We start from the raw sequence: 18,343 nt of genomic DNA, 5'->3' as shown, positions 1-18,343 counted from the left end.
ACCACAAAGCAGACAGATCTAAAAACAAATGCGCGGAGCCGATTTTTCTTGGCTTAGCTAACTCTGTCACATACATTGTTATGCATATAATACTGGTAATTACAATCTATCTGGAAACGAACATCATTAACCACAGTAAGTTGTGGATGGGAGTTCTTGGAGATAGTCATTTTCCTTGCATCATTCAGGTGATTTTGGAACTCAGAGAACAAAAATGTGTATCATCTGCCTTCTATGTCCAGTCAGCATCTGCCTGAGTCTTCTTGTAAGACGAAAGGCACAGTAATAGTCACAGACCCATGATGCACATGTGGCCCAGAGCTTGGGGAAGCTTGTTAGTGTTGCCCTTTAAAGGGCAGGTTTACCATGTGTCTTCAGCCTCTCCCGGTACTCTGGGCTATGCCAGTGGCAGGGTCATCTTGGCCCCCGACCATCAAGTGTGGGCCAGCAGTCCGGCCAGCAACCACAGCTTGAATAAAGAGGATGAGTCACAGAGAAGTTAAAGTTCTGTGGTATTGCATAGTTAGTGTTGAGGAGAGTGATAATGGGTCAACAGGGAACAACTTCTAATCAAGGACAGGATTGCTTTACAGAGGGGTACTTCTCTGACTTTGGTATGGAGGGGTACTTCTTTGACTTGGTTCTAGTTAAAAAATAAATAAATCAGGTGTGCATATTTGGCCCCCAGTTTTGCTGCTTCTCTAGTATAACCTTGGTATAAATTGAACATAAGCATCTTTTTGACCTGGTATTTCTTGGCCATAACATGTAATCTAGTCAGTCCTCCAAGCTATGAGATTCTATTACCAAGGGGTCAGGAAACTTTTTTAGAAAAGGGCCTGACAGCAAATATTATAGGCTTTGGGTCCCTCCTGTCTCCTCTGTGCTACACAACCTTACCATTCTAGCATGAAAACAGCCACAGACAATTTGTATAGAAATCATTATTGCTGGGGCACCGGGGTGGCTCAGTCAGTTAAGCGTCTGCCTTTGGCTCAGGTCATGATCCCAGGGTCCCGGGATCAAGCCCCACATCAGGCTCCCCGTTCAGCAGAAAGTCTGCTTCTCCCTCTCCTTCTGCCCCTCCCCCTGCTCCTTCTCTCTCGCTCACTCTCTCTTTTTCTCAAATAAATAAAATCTTAAAAAAAAGAAATGAGTATTGCCGTGTTCATTTATAAAGTTTTATAAAAGATATGGCCCTCGGAGTCATAGTTTGACAACCTCTGCTCTAATAGTTCTGAAATTTCTAGACTCACTCTAGTGATAGTGAGTGAGAAGGTAGATCTTAATGGGTTCTGAGAAGCTTTCAGCCTGGAAGAGAACCATGTAAGGGTGGAAAAAAGAGGTCAGAGTTCTATGCTTTAGTCATCATTAAGAGGATGGGGAGGGAGAGATTTGGAAGCCACCAAGGTCCCCCTAGAAAGGCTCCAAGTCCCCTGTGTGTGGGAGAATTGGTTGAACTGATCCTTTTACCACATTCTGCAAGTTCTTTTTACTAAAAATGGTAGAAATCATTTGAAGGAAGTTTCACCTACTATCTCTGCCCTCCTACCAGCTTGAAAACAAACCGAACCTCGTTTGACATGTTTGTAGATGCCAACGGATGTATATTTTGAGCTTATACCCCAGCGTGTGGTTAAATATAATTTTGGCCGGGGCAATGTAACTTGTAGGCATGGAGACATATAGTTTGAGGGGCTTGAGCTCCTGCTCTGTGTGCGTGTTCGCCTATGCCACAGAAAACAATCCCATCTGACTAAATGGGAGGCTTAGTGCCAGATGCCAAGCCAGATGAGACAGGCACACAAGCGAACAAGCTAACCTCAGCCTCCACTTCCTCCTCCACCAAGAATCTATTAAAAGACTCAAAAGGGCTGTTTGGCCTCAGAGGGTGGGACATGATGCTCAGCAGCTGCAGCCCCGTTTGAATGACAGTCCTCGCGGCTGCCCTGCCCCGGCACATCCCAGAAGTCAGAGGAGGAAACGGAAGGGCTTCCAGGATGTGGAGATGGGTCAGGAAGCGGGACAAAGCACTCATGATGGAGCCGGGGGACAGCTGCGGGGAGGCGGACACTTTCTGTGCTGCTGCTGGTCCACGCCTGTCCCCCTTCTACCTCTGAAAATGTGCGGTCTGAGGCTCGGAGGTAAAACTTAGGAAAAGTAAGTGAAGTGACAAAGAAGCCTTTGATCCTGCTGCAGAAGAGGCCAAAATCCCCGGACTCCGGAGTTTGCCAGTGCTTCCAAATGTTTGCCTTTACACACACAAAGGGAATCGTTTATCAAGTGAATAGTATTTTTACATTAAATATATATTATAGAATTTTGCACACATAAAGAACATACCAGAATATATAACAAACTCCTGTGTATCCACGGTGCAAACCTATCGAATACTAACATGTCAGCCATACTTTTTTAGAGGAAATAAAATATTACAGATACAGTTGAAGCCCCCTGTGTATCACTCTCTTCTCTGCTGTAGCTCCAAGAGTTCCTGCATTTGGCGTGTATCTTTCCCAAGCATATTTTATACTATTATACATGCTTAATATGCATACATAATCTGTAGACATTTTGTATGTTTTTACTTTTTATAAAAATAGTATTATAATATCTATGATACACACACGTTTTATATATACAGTTTTATATATATACGTATATATCTGTGTGTATGTATATATATATAGTTTTTCGGCCTGCTTTTTTATAAATTATGCTTTTGGGAAACTTTCTATGTTGGTACATAGGACCCTAATTCCTACATTTTAACTTTTGTATATGATTCCGTTTTATGGATACACACAATTAAACTGGAAAACAGACATTCATTAAATATTGAAAGGAAGTATTTTACTGTCTCCTGTGTTTCCTACTGTTTTATGCTCTGAGTACGTAGAAGTGAATAAAATAGAGTTTCCTGCCCTCATGGAATTGACCTGGTGGAGAGAAACAAGAAACAAACAAATATATAATAGAACGTCACTTCTGAGAATATCTGAAGGGATTATAAAGCAAAGTAAGGGGGCAGAGCAAAGAGGAGAGGAGATGGGACTTTAGAAAGCCTCTTGGAGAAAGGCCTTTCGGAATTGGAAAGGTTTGAATGAAACCGCCAGTGGTTTCCAGGTTTTTGTCACCATAAACAATGGTGTAGTCAGGTTGTCCAACACAGCACACACAATGCTGTAGGCACGTATTTGCTCCTCCTGTGCGTATCTCCTTGTGAAAGTGAAGGCACATATTCTGGGCAGGGTTGTGTAACATGTTTTGTGCATAGAAAATGAAAATATGTATATGGCATATTTATGGAAATAGGTGAGTGTCCAGAAGAAACCAACACAGGACTTCAGGTCACTGTCAGCCCTTCCCTCCCCACCTGTCCCCAAGCCTCCAGGATCAAAGTCCCTGCACACGAGTGACCCATGCAGAGCTCACTGCGCGGTCGGTGGGAAGTCCTGCTCTAGGATGGAATTCCCGGACAAACGAGTGGGGGCATCTTCAGCCTTAGGAGATAATGCCAAGTATTTCTTCCCCCAAGTGGATTTACCAATTCACCCTGCCCTTCAGCAGCACACAAGACTTGCCATTTCACCACTGCACCAGAACGTGGCATTATGAGCTTTGAAAATTTTGCCACATCTGTTTATATGGGCATCTCCCTCATTAGTTGTCACATTGAACATCTTTTCATATACTTATTGGCCAATGCTGTTTCCTCTTCTGGGATTTATATCTTTTTTCCATTTTTCTACTGGGCCATTAGTTTTTTTCTTATGAATGTCTGGAACTACTTTCTAGAATCCTGGTACTGATCATCTGTCGCTTATACACAGATATCACTTCCCAGTCTGTGGCTTGTCTTCTAATTTTGTTTATTAGTACTTTTTGTTCTACAGACATCTTAACCTTCGATGTAGTAAAATCTGGTAATATTTCCCCTTAGGGTTTGTGCATTTTTGCCTTGTTTAAGACTCCTTCTCTATCTTGAGGTCATATGGTAGTTTTCTATATTTTCTTATGAAACTTCTCCTGTTCACATCAAGTTCACATTGAACTTTGTCTAGCATTGATTTCCTGAGATCTAGGTTAGTGAGGTTTATTTTATTTTATGATGACTATTGGTCCTAGGACCATTTACTGAATTGTCCTTCATTTCCCTGTTGACTTTCATAGATCACCTTCATAGACATGCATGCCTTCTTTTTGCAACGTATGCTACCTTATTTGAGAAAAAGAGCCTAAGAGCAACGTTTAGCACCTTGCCACAAGGTTCCTTGACGGTCTGTGAGTTAGCTCTTGCATTGCCCAACACAGCAGCTGGGGGGCAACTCCAACACCGGAGGGAATCTCCATTTATGACTTGTGGTAATTAAACTTTGGGAGAACTTTTTGACTCAAGACCTCTTTAAAAATTTCAGTGCATTAGTCATGCCAAATCTCATGGGCTATTATCATGAGCTCCAGCCTTCAGAACTTCAGAATGAATCACAGCCAAGATAGAGTGTGTGCCCCGTAGTTCTCTACAGACTGGAGCCAACCATCAAATTTCATATATTCCAGGTTTGAGAAATGTAATTAGTTGACCTACAATAAACACACTTTATCACTTATGGGTGTTTTACTCTGTTTCCTGCAAACTGTGAGACACGTGCATTATAATCCTCATACATTATTAAAACAGTTTGTTTTCTTAAAAAAATAGCTTGGCAAAATAAGATTGGAATTAAACCAGAAATTCAACTTTCTGGACTTAAAAATGGCATGGATCCAGACCAAGATTCAGAAACAAAACAAAACAAAACAAAACAACCCTCAGCTATTTTAATTAACACACCACCACCACAACAAATCAGCAGTTTGAAGAAAACTTCACAAATACCTTATGGTAGAAATTTCTGTTAATAGAAATACCATGGAAATGCTAACAAAGGAAAAGAGAATGGAATCTACCCTTTACTGGACACCTAGTATCAATCAGTCACCACAGAAAGCACTTTTATATATACTGTGCCATTTAAAACTTACCACAGCCCTCAGATACATTATGTAAGTTCCCACTTTAAGGATGAGAAGATCAGATTTAAAAATCTTGGTAATCCTGTCAAAGGTGCAGAGCTGGTAAGCAGTAGTTCAGGGATCCAGCCTCAGATCTGTGTTGCCCAACATCTTTGCTCATCTGTTTTCCACCATGGCTTCTGGTTCTAGCACTTGGATGTGTTGCTGTGAGAAGAATCATTCAAATAGCCTCCTTAGTTTCAGGACGAGGGATCAGGTTGAAGTGTGGGACTAGAAATGTGTGAGGCTGTCCTCAGTCTCCTCTGGAGTAGACCCAACCTGTGGCTGAGGTCAGAATCACCCAGCCTCTGACGTAACATGCAAAATTCACCCAGAATTGTGGTGTCCTGTCATCAGGACATCTGTAAGCTGGGTCACTGGGACTCCACTCCATATTACAAGCCCCATGATGCCTCCAAAATCTCTAGGGTCATATGTACATTAGAGTACAGGATGTTTGAGTTTTAGAAAGATAATGTGCTGTGTTAGCAATTATCCCAGAACACGTCCTACAGGTGAGAGGCAGCAACTTGTAACCTTATAATTATATTGATATTTCTGCTGTGGAACAAATGAATATTCATAGTGAACAGGGGAAAACAAGATAATAAATATGCCTGTCAGTTCAGGTAAGACTTTGCTGCTAAACGAGTTAGAAATACTTTTGGTTTAGAGTTTTGGAGATTTCAGAATTGCAGACAATTGATTCTGAACCTGTTTTTCAAAAACTGGATGCTTCTGGGAAACTATCCTGTTACTATTTGCAGGGGAGAAAAAGAGTAAATACTACATGAACCTTGAATAATACTTTGCTCTCGACAAAATGTTTTCACACATTATTTCACTCTCAGAGTAACAACGTGAGAGGTTTTTATTCTATTTTATTGGTAAAGCTGTTCAAGTTCAGAGAGCTTGAGAATCTTGCAGAAGGTCACGTAGCCAGGAAATAGCAGGCCTGGAAACACTTATATCCTCTGACCTCTATACCTCTGACCGGGTCTATAGGTTCTAATTCCAATTTCATCTCTTTGTACTGTGGGCCCTGCAAGCCACTGAAGTAGGAAAAACCCAGTCCTCCTCCCAAGTTTGTTCTTTACTCTCATATGACTACCACATTCCCAACACTTGTGACAGCAGCTATGTGGGGGGGCAGTTTCCCACACCAAGCTATTCTGTGACACCAGCCGGATGCCCTACAATTTTAACTCCATTCTGGCACTATCTATCTGGAGATAGCATCTGATCCCACATGTTAAGGGCTCAATTAAAGGGGTTAATTGTCCCCGCAACTTGAGATACCAATCACAAGTCTAGGTTGTTACCTGTGCTTCTGCTTGATCAGCTATAAATTGGGAGGTTCCCGCTCCTTAGATTTGATTAATTTGCTAGAGTGGTTCTTAGAACTCAAGAAAACAGTTTATTTACTATTTATCAGCTTGTTATATAAGGATATGATAAGGGATACATGTGAACATCCAGATGGTAGAGATGCAGAGGGCAAGGTATGTAGGAAGGGCCACAGAATTTCCATGCCTTCTCCCAGCGTCTCCATGTGTTTACCAACCCGGAAGTGGAAGGGCTCCCAACCACCTACTTTTGGGATTTTTAATGGAAGTTTCATCATGTAAGCATGATTTATCATGAATTTCTTTTCGAACCCCTCTCCCCTCTCTGGAAAATGGGGAGTGGGGCGGAAAGTTCCAAGCCTCTAATTACGGCTTTGGTCTTTCTGGTGACCAGCTTCATCTAGGAGCCATCCAGGAGTCTACTCAGTCACCTCATTAGAACAAGAGACACTCCTATCACCGAGGAAAGTCCAAGAGATTTAGGAGCCCAGTGTCAGGAACCAGGGTCAAAGACCAAATATTCGAACAAAAGGTGCTCCTAGTGCTCTTATCACTCAGGAAATTACAAGGGTTTTAGGAGGTCTGTCAGGAACCAGGGCCAGAGACCAGTTATGTGGTTTTTATTATCTCATACCCCTAAATCTCACCAAAGTTCGGTTTCCTTGTCTATAACCTAGAGACAATTAGTTTTCTGCCTAATTCAAAAGACTGTAGTGAGAAGATTATATTGTGCTATGCAAATGTAAGATCTTATTACTGTACACCTGCATCATTTGGCTCACAATCCATGTAGCTTGGTCAGGACAGGGAGTATTATCTGTGACTCCCTGGGGAGCTCATCACAACTTACAGAATGGCCAGAAGGGGACCTGTCCTCTCCTGCTGAGCCTTAGCCCATAGCCACAGCTGCAAAGTTCTCATGTTTTAAATTTCCAGCTGATCCCTGAGCACATTCCTTTCTTGTAATGCAAATTTTAAAGGACATTGGCCTTCAAGCATGCTGGAAAAAATAAATTGAAACCTCTTTTTCAGTCTTTGGACCTTGGAATATATAATTCAGGTAATAAAAAATATATCACATGTTTTATTGCACATTTCTATGTAATACAGAAATAGATATTAGGGTGGAAGTTATCTTTCTTTTCAATACAGACTTTTCAGGACTTCATGAAAAAGCAGCTATGCCAAAATCTACTTCATGGAAAAACTCTTTAAAAGGGTGTCCAGAAAAATGCAATGAAGGTCATTAGTATGCCAGGAATTCGGTATTTGAAATACTGGCCAAACCAGTTCCCACCCACATATTTTGTAGGTTACCATTCGTCCTATAACATCACAGGACAGATTGGGCATGGTCTTGTCTTCTCAACACTGGCATGATGGAAATTTTATACCACATTTGTTATTTTCTTCCTTCTAATTTTACATACACACCAAATTTCACATAAGTAAATAATTAATTTCTTGTGTGTATGTATATAAATATTGCACATACATATGTATATATGTACATGCATTGGACACATACATCTATTGCACATATATATGTGTGTGTGTGTAGGCATACACACATTATATGAGTGGTCATTTATTCTACAAACATATTTATTACCTCATGTGAATCAACTACTTACATGAGGCATTGGATATAGGAAAAAAGAATATAATCTAATTCCTAACCTCTAGCAGACAGACATTCATGAAAATGAATAATCTGGTTAGTGTAGTAGAAGAGCATTATCACAGTTTTATTGAGGGTCCAAGGAAATTGCATGGGAGAGCGTATATATCTTCTTCATTAGAGAATCTAGGACTATAGAGATGCTACTTTATATATTTCAAACGTGGAATATTGTTTTGTATCTTGTATATGCTTAATTTCTATTTTGTTGTTTTGTTGGTTTAAAAAATCTGGAACGCGTTATTCTGGAAAAGCGATCAAACTTTGTATTTGCGTGTGATTCTTATGCAGGCGCCTTGCAAATCATCTCTTTACTGTTCCAACTTTAGTATATGTGCTGCCGAAGACAGCCCTCAAACTTCGTATTTGAAAGGTAATGCTGGAGTGATTGCTGTATAGGACCAACCCAAATGAATGCTTTTTAAATCCAGATTGTGCAGACAGTATGTTGTCTTTTCGTTTGTTAATAACTTCTTAAATTCCAAAGCATAGCAATTAGAATTGGATCACACATATAAAAGTTTAGATAGAAAGAAAAGTTATGAATTAAAAATATATATGTGGTTTCAAAATGTTCCGGTCATTTCTTTGTCAACATTCTCACCTTTCAAGCCAGTCTTTCTGTCTCTGGAGCTGGATATACCAAGTCGTATCTCTGTTGCTTATTGGAAATTTTGACAGGCGATGAGATGGAATGTACTTCGGCGGAGATACCAGGGAGAGGCATTCTGGAAAGTATTCAGTCAGTGGCCTTGGCTTTCCTTAGCATTATGTGTCGATAGGCTTGTGTACAGAGACAGAGTTGTCACTGTTAATTTCTGTTTATGAGGCATTCCAAAGATATTGTTGAATAAAAATAATAAATCCACGTTGTTATTTTCAGGTATGTGAGCTGTAAAACTGACACTTTAGCCCTCTGGCCATTTTTCAAGACATTACCTAATCCATAACCTCATAATGATGACTAGAGGGAAACTTTCAAAAGCACAGTCATAAAGTGCCTCGATAAAGCCCACCGTAGGTCTTGTAGTAAAAGCTGGACGTGAACACCTCCTGACGGGCTGGAGGAGGCACCAGATGTGTCTGCCATTGCGCCCGTGTCATTTATATCCTTCAAGAGTCTCCATTTCACGTTGGGACGGAGATCCAGGCAGGGAGACCACGTGATACAAATTGTACCGAATCCTGCCCCAGGGAGGAAGGAGCCTATTGCGTGGTTACGGCAGATAAAACCCCTGTTGCCCTCTTTATCTTTAGACAGTGGGGGAGATCATGAGTCAGTAAAGCCTCGCTCTTGCACCCGTGCCTGTCGGAGGTCCAGACCCCTAGGAAGGGGCGGGGTGGGACACAAGGGCCCGGAGTAGAAAGAGCGCCTGCCGAGACAGGACAGGCCCCGAACCTGCACAAGGCTGCCTGGCTGGCACTTCTTCCGGAACCAGCTATGAACGACAGACAGCTGGCGAAGGGACTGTAACTGGCAAGGGCTGGTGTGCCGCTCATTTTCTACGTGTACTCACAGAGCCAGAACTCTATCTGCCTCATACCCATGGCATCTGCAAGAGACATCTCAATTGGCTCAATTCTCTTCCCTGGTGACTGGTCTATCTTCTCTCTCTTTCTTACTCTTTCCTTACCCTACATCCCCCACCTCTGCCTCTGCCATTTCCGATCCAGAGCTCCTGAAAGGTTATCGCAGATGGTGGTTCTCTACACTAATTGTACATTAGAATCACCTGGGAAGCCTTAAAAAGAAGACCTACGCCTATGCCTCCGTGCGCGGCGCTTATAACTCGGATGCGCCACCGTCAGCGTAGGTAAGAAATTCACCAGGTGATGCTAACGGGCAGCCAACATTAACAACCGTTGACCTAAGGAGTCAGGGCTTTTTAAAGTAAGTAATGAGTCGCTAGTAATGTTTCTGGATTGGGGAGTGTGTGAGAAAGATAAATCTGGTGACATTTTGCAGGATATATTGGAGAGGGGAGAAAATGGAGATGGAAACCATGGGTTTATCTATTCCTTCAACATTCAAAGGAGGATCATTCATGGTGGCTGGAATGTCATTGCAGGTGAAGTGGCTCCACTCACAAACCTTTATTTAAGCCCCATTAAATGTTTTGTTTAAATGTCATTTAAAATGTCTTCTGTGATAAAAGATAAAATACTCTCAGAACGCGTTTCTATGGAGGGGGATTTGTAATTGACAGTGATTTGCACCTGTAGCTAAGGGAAAGTACTTTGTCTATAAACTCTGGGATTAGCTTTCTTTCAGACTAAGGAGAGATGCAGATACCCTCAAACCTATTCTCCATTTTTATGTTAGATGGTGAATTTCTCCCTCAGTCTGGCTGGAGGCCAACGAGGCTTGTTTCGGTCAGATTGGAAATGGGGAATATAGAGAATAATCCCATCCATTCACTCGAGATCAGGGGCTATGGGGCCATGGAAGCCACCACTCTGCAAAGGTAATCTGGCCAGAAGATAGAGAAATTGGGAGAAGTTAGTTATAGAACATATTCATGCTGCTGATACGGAAGTACAATAACATGTTCCTATTGCTCTCTTCTGCAAAATGGAAGCAGAGAGAAAAAAGTGATTCTAATTTGCCAGTTAGATGCTAGAAAGGTATGATAATTCATTCAATCATTAATTCATTCTTTTAAAAAAGATTTTATTGAGGTGAAATTTCAGCAACATAAAATTAAGCATTTAAAAGGGAAGAGTGAAGGGTCATTTAGTGCATTCACGATATTATACAATCACTACCTCTATTTAATTCTAAGCCATTTTTAACATATAAATACTAATTTATTCTTATCCATTACCCTATATACAAACCCTGTTGTGCCAAGCATAAGAAACTTTATAAAGAATAATAAAACAATAAAACTTAATTTACTTAAAAAGTAAATTTTCAGTAGGGAGCTTGGCCATTTTCCTTTAAAATATAAGACAATATATGATAATATCTATAAAAAAAACATGACACCAAGTAAAGGAGAGCTAATTTCTGATTTGTGGATGCCAGTAGGTTTGGTGTGAAATCTTTATGAAGGAGGCAGTATTTGAGACAGGCTTTGAATGATGGGAGAAAGAACACGTGGAAGGAGGCAGCATACTTCTGGTAGCAGGAATATCATGAGCCAAAGAAAGAAAGAAGAGACATAAGAAATACTCAGGGAGTATGGCATGATTACACCTGGGCAGGATGGGAGGAGCAGAAGTTCAGACTGGAAAAGTAGATTATGCCAATATCATTCATAGAGATCTTTGAATAACTGACAAAGGAATTTGGATTTTATTTGCTAAGCAATGAACAGTTACTGAATATTTTTTAAGCAGGAAGAAATATGGACACTGCGGTATTTTAGGGAGATAAATGTGATGACTGAGTAAGGCTGGATCAGAGAGAAGGAAATTGTCCCTTTATGTAATTGTAGCAACACCCAGGGCACTGGTCTGTCGGTGTGTAAATCAGAGGAGAGAAGCTCCCAAGCCCCCAAAAGCAAGCTGGTGGTGGCCATAAAGGATGAAGGTTTTTTTTTTTTTTTTAAGTAAGCTCCATGCCTAACCTGGGGCTTGAACTCACGACCCTGAGATCAAGAGTTGATGCTCTACCAACTGAGCCAGCCAGACACCACAAGGACAAGGTTTTAGGGAACCTCAACCACCACATGTTGCTTCTAGTCTAAGAACCAGCCTTGGTTGCCTTGTCTTAGAGACTCTGTCTAAATACTAGGCCAGTCTTATTGGTAAATCACAGGATCAGCTTTATAGGTAAATCATGGTCAGGAAGTTAGTAATTGTCCTTCAGTGATAATTCCTCTAGTGCCTCTATTCCAGGGAAACATGGGTCTCTACTGAACAGGGCCTGTTTGACCATATGCATGTCACGACAGTGATGGTTATTCGATTGACAAATCAAAGGCAATTTCTTCTTCAGCAGAAGCCTGTGGTCAGATGTGCAAAGAATCCTCTCGAACATGAGGTATGTAGATTTGCTCCACTGGTCATGTTATTCTCATTCAACAAAAATGTGCTGAATGCTTACTGTGTGTTAGTCCCTCTCTCATCAAGGACTCTCACAGGGCAGAGAGAGAATATCAAGTCCATTTGCACCATTTCCCTAAACTACAGATGACAGGTACGTGGCAGGCTTTCCCTCCACTTCCTGCTTCTCAGTCCAGATGGTCCTAGCGCTCCTTCCCACTGGTCACAGCTCACATCCTCCTCAACATGGAGCTGCAGGCTGCCTCCACATACACCGAGTAGCGGGGACCTATGGGATGTTGCTGATTGTCACTTATTCACGTGCCTGCCTTGAAACGAGTAGTCTCTTCTTCCTTCCAGTGTTAAAATGCCTAAACCAGAGCAATATCGTTTTATCGTCTCATTCAATTTTAAGCATCTGCTTTGTTTGGGCCTCCTTCAAACTAGGAGACTTGCAGTACAAAAAAAAAAAAAAAAAAGATATATTCAGTCTCTCTTTGATATCCTTGCTACATATTCTGTGTTTATCTCCTATTTTCTAGAGTCAGATAAAATGTGTAGGATCAGAAAAGGTCTAATGTGACTGGAAAAGTTTCGCTGGAGACCTCTGGGTGCAATATTCATATATGAGTCTCCACTGGGTATTTTTATGACTCGTCCTTTCACCTGCTGGCAGCCCTCAAGCTTTGAATAGTCCCTCTCTCTCCATTGGTCTCCTCACCCCTGCAGAGTCCCTCCCAAGGATGTCCTTCCCAAAGGTTGGCATCTGGACCACAAGGAAAGTTTTTCCTTTTCCCTTCAATTGTGGAAGTATAGGCCTGTCCCACCTCAAATTTGTCCCTTCCCTCTGCCACCAAAAAGGAGAAACTCCAGATATAGCCTGGTTCACTGACATCCTTTTGGGAATGAGTCAAATTCCAGTCCTCACATCTTCTAGGTATTCATACATCAGATTCTCTCAGAGTTCCTCCTAAAGCCATCCCTCACTTGGATTGAGATGAAAGGTAAGTGCCCCTTATGTCCTTCATGAGTGGGGAAGGATGAATGTCCAGCACGCCAACAATTCTTCTCCCTTTAAAATCTTACTATTGGGGCACCTGGGTGGCTCAGTCAGTTAAGCGTCTGCCTTCAGCTCAGGTCATGATCCCAGGAGCCTGGGATCGAGCCCCACATTGGGCTCCCTGCTCAGCAGGGAGCTTGCTTTTCCCTCTGCCTCTGCCCTTCCCTCTGCTTGTGCTCTCTCACTCTCGCTCTCTCTCAAATAAATAAATAAATAAAATCTTTCAGAAATAAAATAAAATAAAATCTTACTGTTAATCCCTTTAGCCCTCAAATGAATTCTTGGCTATGTCCTCTATAGCCTGGAGGTGGATGAGGGGCTAATCATGACCAAGTAAGTATCACAGTCTCCAAGTGGTTTAGCATCTGCCTTAGGCTACTGCATTTTTCTCTCTGAAAATCTAAGACAACAGGAAAAGTTAAATTTAACGTCCAATTATATTTCTATTTTTTTGTGTGAATTAAAGTTCAGACAAAATTTGCAAACTACATGTCTACAATCCCTTCTCTGAAACTTCTCGGAGCAGGTAAGTTTCAGAACTCATGATTTTTCAGATTTTATAAAGGCAATATGATGCACATAACATAGATTATGCCACACCCCCGGTAGGATCAGGGGCAGCAGTGTTCCATAACAAATTCAGCAAACTGTGCACATACTCACCCAAAGTTGGTGAATTAAGATGACAAATGGTGGTCTGATTGTATGTGGAGAAAACTCCTTAGGGCATCAATTCTGCTCTGTGAACTCTTGGGAAAGAATTTTTAGGAAGTTTTGGTTTTGTACTGTGAATGGCAGACCTCTCTGCTGTCTCTTCATGAGACTTCCCCGTGTTTTCAGTACCTCTTGGGATGTTTCTTTTGTGTATGACACATGCCGGGATAGGTCACAGTTTTATTAGTTATATTTTTATAACATCTTTTTTAAAGTGCTCTTTAAGCTGCTATTTAACTTTATTAAATAATTATTCTTCTGAATTTTAAACAGTGAGTAAAAAAAGGCTTGTTAATCTTTTTCTCCCTTAACCAAGGCTCCGTTGGAATCCTGGCAATTCCGAACATGTATATAGAACCAAAGCAAAATACCAAAGGCAGTCTTTGAGCCATAAACTAGGAAACTGAAAACTACAGTGTTATAGCATGAAATATCCCAACCAAGAAAAAGGTATTTTGTTTTCTAGTTTGTGAACACTCTGTGTTCTTAACTCGGAAACAGGCACAGGGAGGATTTACAGGCCATTCCCACGGATGCATTTCAGTAACATTTCCTCATTGTTTGCGATGAAGTGCGTGAACGATTCTGGCATTGGTGCCTACTAATTTCACACGCTGTCCCCCTCGAGTCTGTACGGTCCCAGCCCCCAATCGCAGCACAGAAGGCCGTCGCACCTGGCGCCTCTCTGTAGCCTTCCCTGCGCTGCGTCTTTGACACACGTGTCTTTGTTCTGCCTGAATGTGTAGCACATCTCCTTTTCCCAGCCATTTCAAACCTGGATGTTCATTTCCCAACCCTTTTCCAGTTCATTTTGTTTATAGGAAAGATTTCTGGTTATTTTCTAGATTTTGACTGCCGGCTGATGGACCAATAGGTTCTGCTGGCAAATTTGAACAATTTTCTGTGTTTACATCTGTTTCTTCTCAGGAGCACCCAGTGCTAGACTGGTTGTTGGCATGCCGCCGATTTCCTTCTCTTTGGCCAGGTCTCAATTTTAAAACAATACAACCTCCACAATTTGCCCTGAAGTAATGATCAACACTTCTCCCAGATGCATGATGACAGCAGTATGGTAGAGATTTCTTTCTGCTGGAGATGACCTTCCCAATAGATGGAAGGAATTTTCCTTTCTCTAAAATGACTTCACGTATCTCTATCATTGCTTTCATTGTCTCGAACCAATGCTTTGTCTTGGAATGGTCTATCAGCCTCTGCTTTGTTCTATTTATTGTCTATGCCTGAGACCCTGTCAGTTTCGCTGCACTTAACGATTCTCTTTTTGTCACCGTACTTTTCCTAACGGTAGTTCTAGGGACTCCTAAAGCTACAATGGGTTATATGTTGGTGTGTGTTTGTGTTTATGATTTTTCAGCTAAAAAAAAAACAATCTGAGGTGGTTGATGAATAGTACTGATTAAAAGGTATTTGTCGTCTACCAAAAAGGCATATTACTTAAAGACAAAATATTTTTAATGGGTAAACTACACAGAATTCTAATCTTCACTTTCCAGTTATCTGTTATAGAAAACCTATGCAGTTTAGTAAGTCTTCAAGATTGCCAAGTTTGAATACTTAACTTCAAGAGGCAGTGCTGCAGAATGGGAAGTACACAGACTCTAGAACGGACAGACTTGGAGTCAGGTTGTATCACTCAATAGCTCTCCTGGCCCCATCTCTCCATTTACAAGATGGGAACCTCAGGGGTGCCTGGGTCGCTCAGTTGGTTAAACCTCTGACTTTGGCTCAGGTGGTGATCTCAGGGTTGTGGGCTCAAGCCCCATGTCGGGCTTCCTGCTCAGAGGGGAGCTTGCTTCTCCCTCTCCCTCTGCCCCTCCCCCCTCCTTCTGCTCTCTTTCTTGCTTATTCTCTCTCTCTCAAGTAAATAAATAAAATCTTTAAAAAACAAATAAATAAAATGGGAACAATAATATTTGCTGTACAAGATGTAGTTAAGGTACATTCATACATAAAAATGCTTAGAATATAGTAAGCACCGCCCCCCCCCCCAGAGGGTAGCCACTTCTACTTTTATTATTGATTTTTCTGAAAATGCCCTCAGTGTGCCTCACTCAAGTGCTCTCACTGGCATGATTAATTATTATTCTTGAGTTTCATAAACCACATTTGGTTTTAATGAAACGATGCATATGTTCATCTGGAAAGTAAGTTAAAAAAATAAATATAATTCTACAGAATGACTAATAGCCCCTTGGGTAGAGCAAAGCACTTGGCAGGCTGAGGATTTTTAGGTATAGGACGTAGAAATTTTGTCTGGGAATAAACAATCAATGCCTACTTTTTCATTAAAAATGCCAGGAGAAATATATTAATGTGTTCAGAGTCTAAATTTCTAAGGGTTCATTTCTGCAACTCCCCCTCAGTAAACTTTATTGTACTCCATTTATCTCCTTGGAAAACCAATCCAGTTCTGGGATATGATATGTCTGAAGGAATATTCCACTTGCTGACTTGACTCTCAAAAGTTTTCTAAGATGCATCATGAATGAGCTTTAAAGAATTTCTCAGGAAATATAATCATTCTTGCTTGTCTAGATAAAAAACCAAAAGATGTAAATGGGATAAGGGTCTCTCAATTTGGCAATAGAACAAACTTTTATAGAGCTCTCTTAGGAATTCCTATGAGGCAAATGGTTTCATATCAGCATTGGTCTGACCCGAGGGAACCAGAGAAAAAAAATTGAGACAAAAAGGGTTCTATAAAAATCATAACAGAAAATTAAATTTATGAGTTATAATAAAGATATTCATGGATGGTTCAATTTTCTGGCAATTCTGTTACTTAAAAATTTTGCATTTTATAATTAAATTCAAAGCATGTGTAAAAAAGTACCAAGTGCATGAAAAAGCAAGTTTATTTACTAAGCATGTTTAAAGTAAGTCTTTTAAACCAAATACTCTTTTGATGCTTCATTATGCATGGGGCTAGAATGGAGCATTGTTTCCATTAATTTGGCACTGTTACATCCACCAAGACTGTGTGTTCTTTTCTTAGTACTTTCCCATTTACTCTCAGTGAGTACTTTAAACTCACTGAGAGTAAATGGGAAAGTACTAAGAAAAAAAGTGGCAGAAATTAAAGAATTAAATTCTTTAATTTCTGCCACTTTCAAATTCTCCCTGCCTGGGTAGCCCCCAAATCTGAGGCCTTGCCATCTGGAATCCCCCCAAATACCCTTCTCTCCTAAAATCACTGCCTCACTCAGTGAGTACTTTAAACCACTTCACCAACATTTTAATAAGTCATATTTAAGTTACTTGACATAAAGCTTCTAATATGAACAACAGCCCAAAGTAATGTCTTAAAATGATCTGAATTTTGCTGTTGAGATTTCTAATGAAAAGTAGAACTTTCCCAAGGAGCAGAGTTAATTTTCAGACTTAACTTCCAAGGCTCCCAGAGACCGGAGACAGATTCACCATTGGTTATGATAAAGGAACATGAGACTTGCTCAATAAATGTGGGGTCAAACTGGTGCCGAAGGCAGGGAAGAGTTTTGGTGCTGGGTACTGGAGAACAGCACGGCTGTGTCGGGGATCATCAACTTTGACATTTAACTACACATTTTCTCCAGAAGGTGGTGCTTGTCAGTCACTCCTGGATGGTTGTTAGAAAGGACTAAAACATATCCTGATTCTTTTAAGAGCTCCCCTCACTAAAAGAAGCCAATGAATACAGAAGCATTACTAGTTCGGCAACAAGACCTTATGTGTCTGCATATCCACAATTCTCCCATAATGGGCACCGGGGATCTTGGGCTGGAGGAATGGGTGGGGATAGACCAGTCAGTCCTTCAGCCTTGGAAAGGGAAAATTCATAGAACCATAAAATTTTAAGCTGAATAAGTCTTTAAAGATCATCTGTCCTAAGAGGTCTTAACAAAACCCTAAGCTTGAAGTTGTTATATCATTTTGAGCTTGAAGCTGTTATGTTATTTTGGAGTCATTTGCAAATTTCATACGTGTACTTACTGAGGAGGTGGGTTGATAGCTTTCATTATATTCACAAAGATGTCAAAAAATAAATAAGATTAAGTAACGCTCACTTCATTTTTTTTTATTTTTTAAAGATTCTATTTATTTATTTGACAGAGAGAGAGACAACACAAGCAGGGGGAGTGGGAAGGGGAGAAGCAGGCTTCCCGCCGAGCAGGGAGCCCGATGTGGGACTCGATCCCAGGACCCCGAGATCATGACCTGAGCCAAAGGCAGTTGCTTAACCAACTGAGCCACCCAGGCGCTCCAAGTAATGCTCATTTTAAAAAAGGAAGAAGCTGAATTACAGCATGGTTAAGTGACCTATTTGTGTCTCTTTCAGAATAGCAGTGGCAGGGCTAGACATGGAACTCTGAGCGATGTTGCAACTACACAAAATTCCGACAAGTTTTCTTTATTTTTTTCCTAGGACCCTGGGATCGAGCCCGGTGTTGGGCTCCCTGCTCTGCGGAAAGCCCGCTTCTCCCTCTCCCCTCCCCCTGC

The 18,343-nt window shown here is 41.1% G+C and overlaps 1 non-coding gene across 1 annotated transcript; it reads right to left on the bottom strand.

Annotated features, from left to right (window-relative positions):
• Positions 1 to 8,331: 8,331 nt before the first annotated feature.
• LOC118554010 (U6 spliceosomal RNA) lies at positions 8,332 to 8,433 on the bottom strand. Its single transcript, XR_004926310.1, has one exon. It is a non-coding gene; the product is annotated as a U6 spliceosomal RNA (small nuclear RNA).
• Between the last annotated feature and the right edge of the window lie 9,910 nt (positions 8,434 to 18,343).

This window comes from Halichoerus grypus, chromosome 4, assembly GCF_964656455.1.
Source record: "Halichoerus grypus chromosome 4, mHalGry1.hap1.1, whole genome shotgun sequence".
Classification (NCBI taxonomy): domain Eukaryota; kingdom Metazoa; phylum Chordata; class Mammalia; order Carnivora; family Phocidae; genus Halichoerus; species Halichoerus grypus.
The sequence above is the reverse complement of the archived record's forward strand: the minus strand, read 5'-3'. Positions and strand labels throughout refer to the sequence as shown.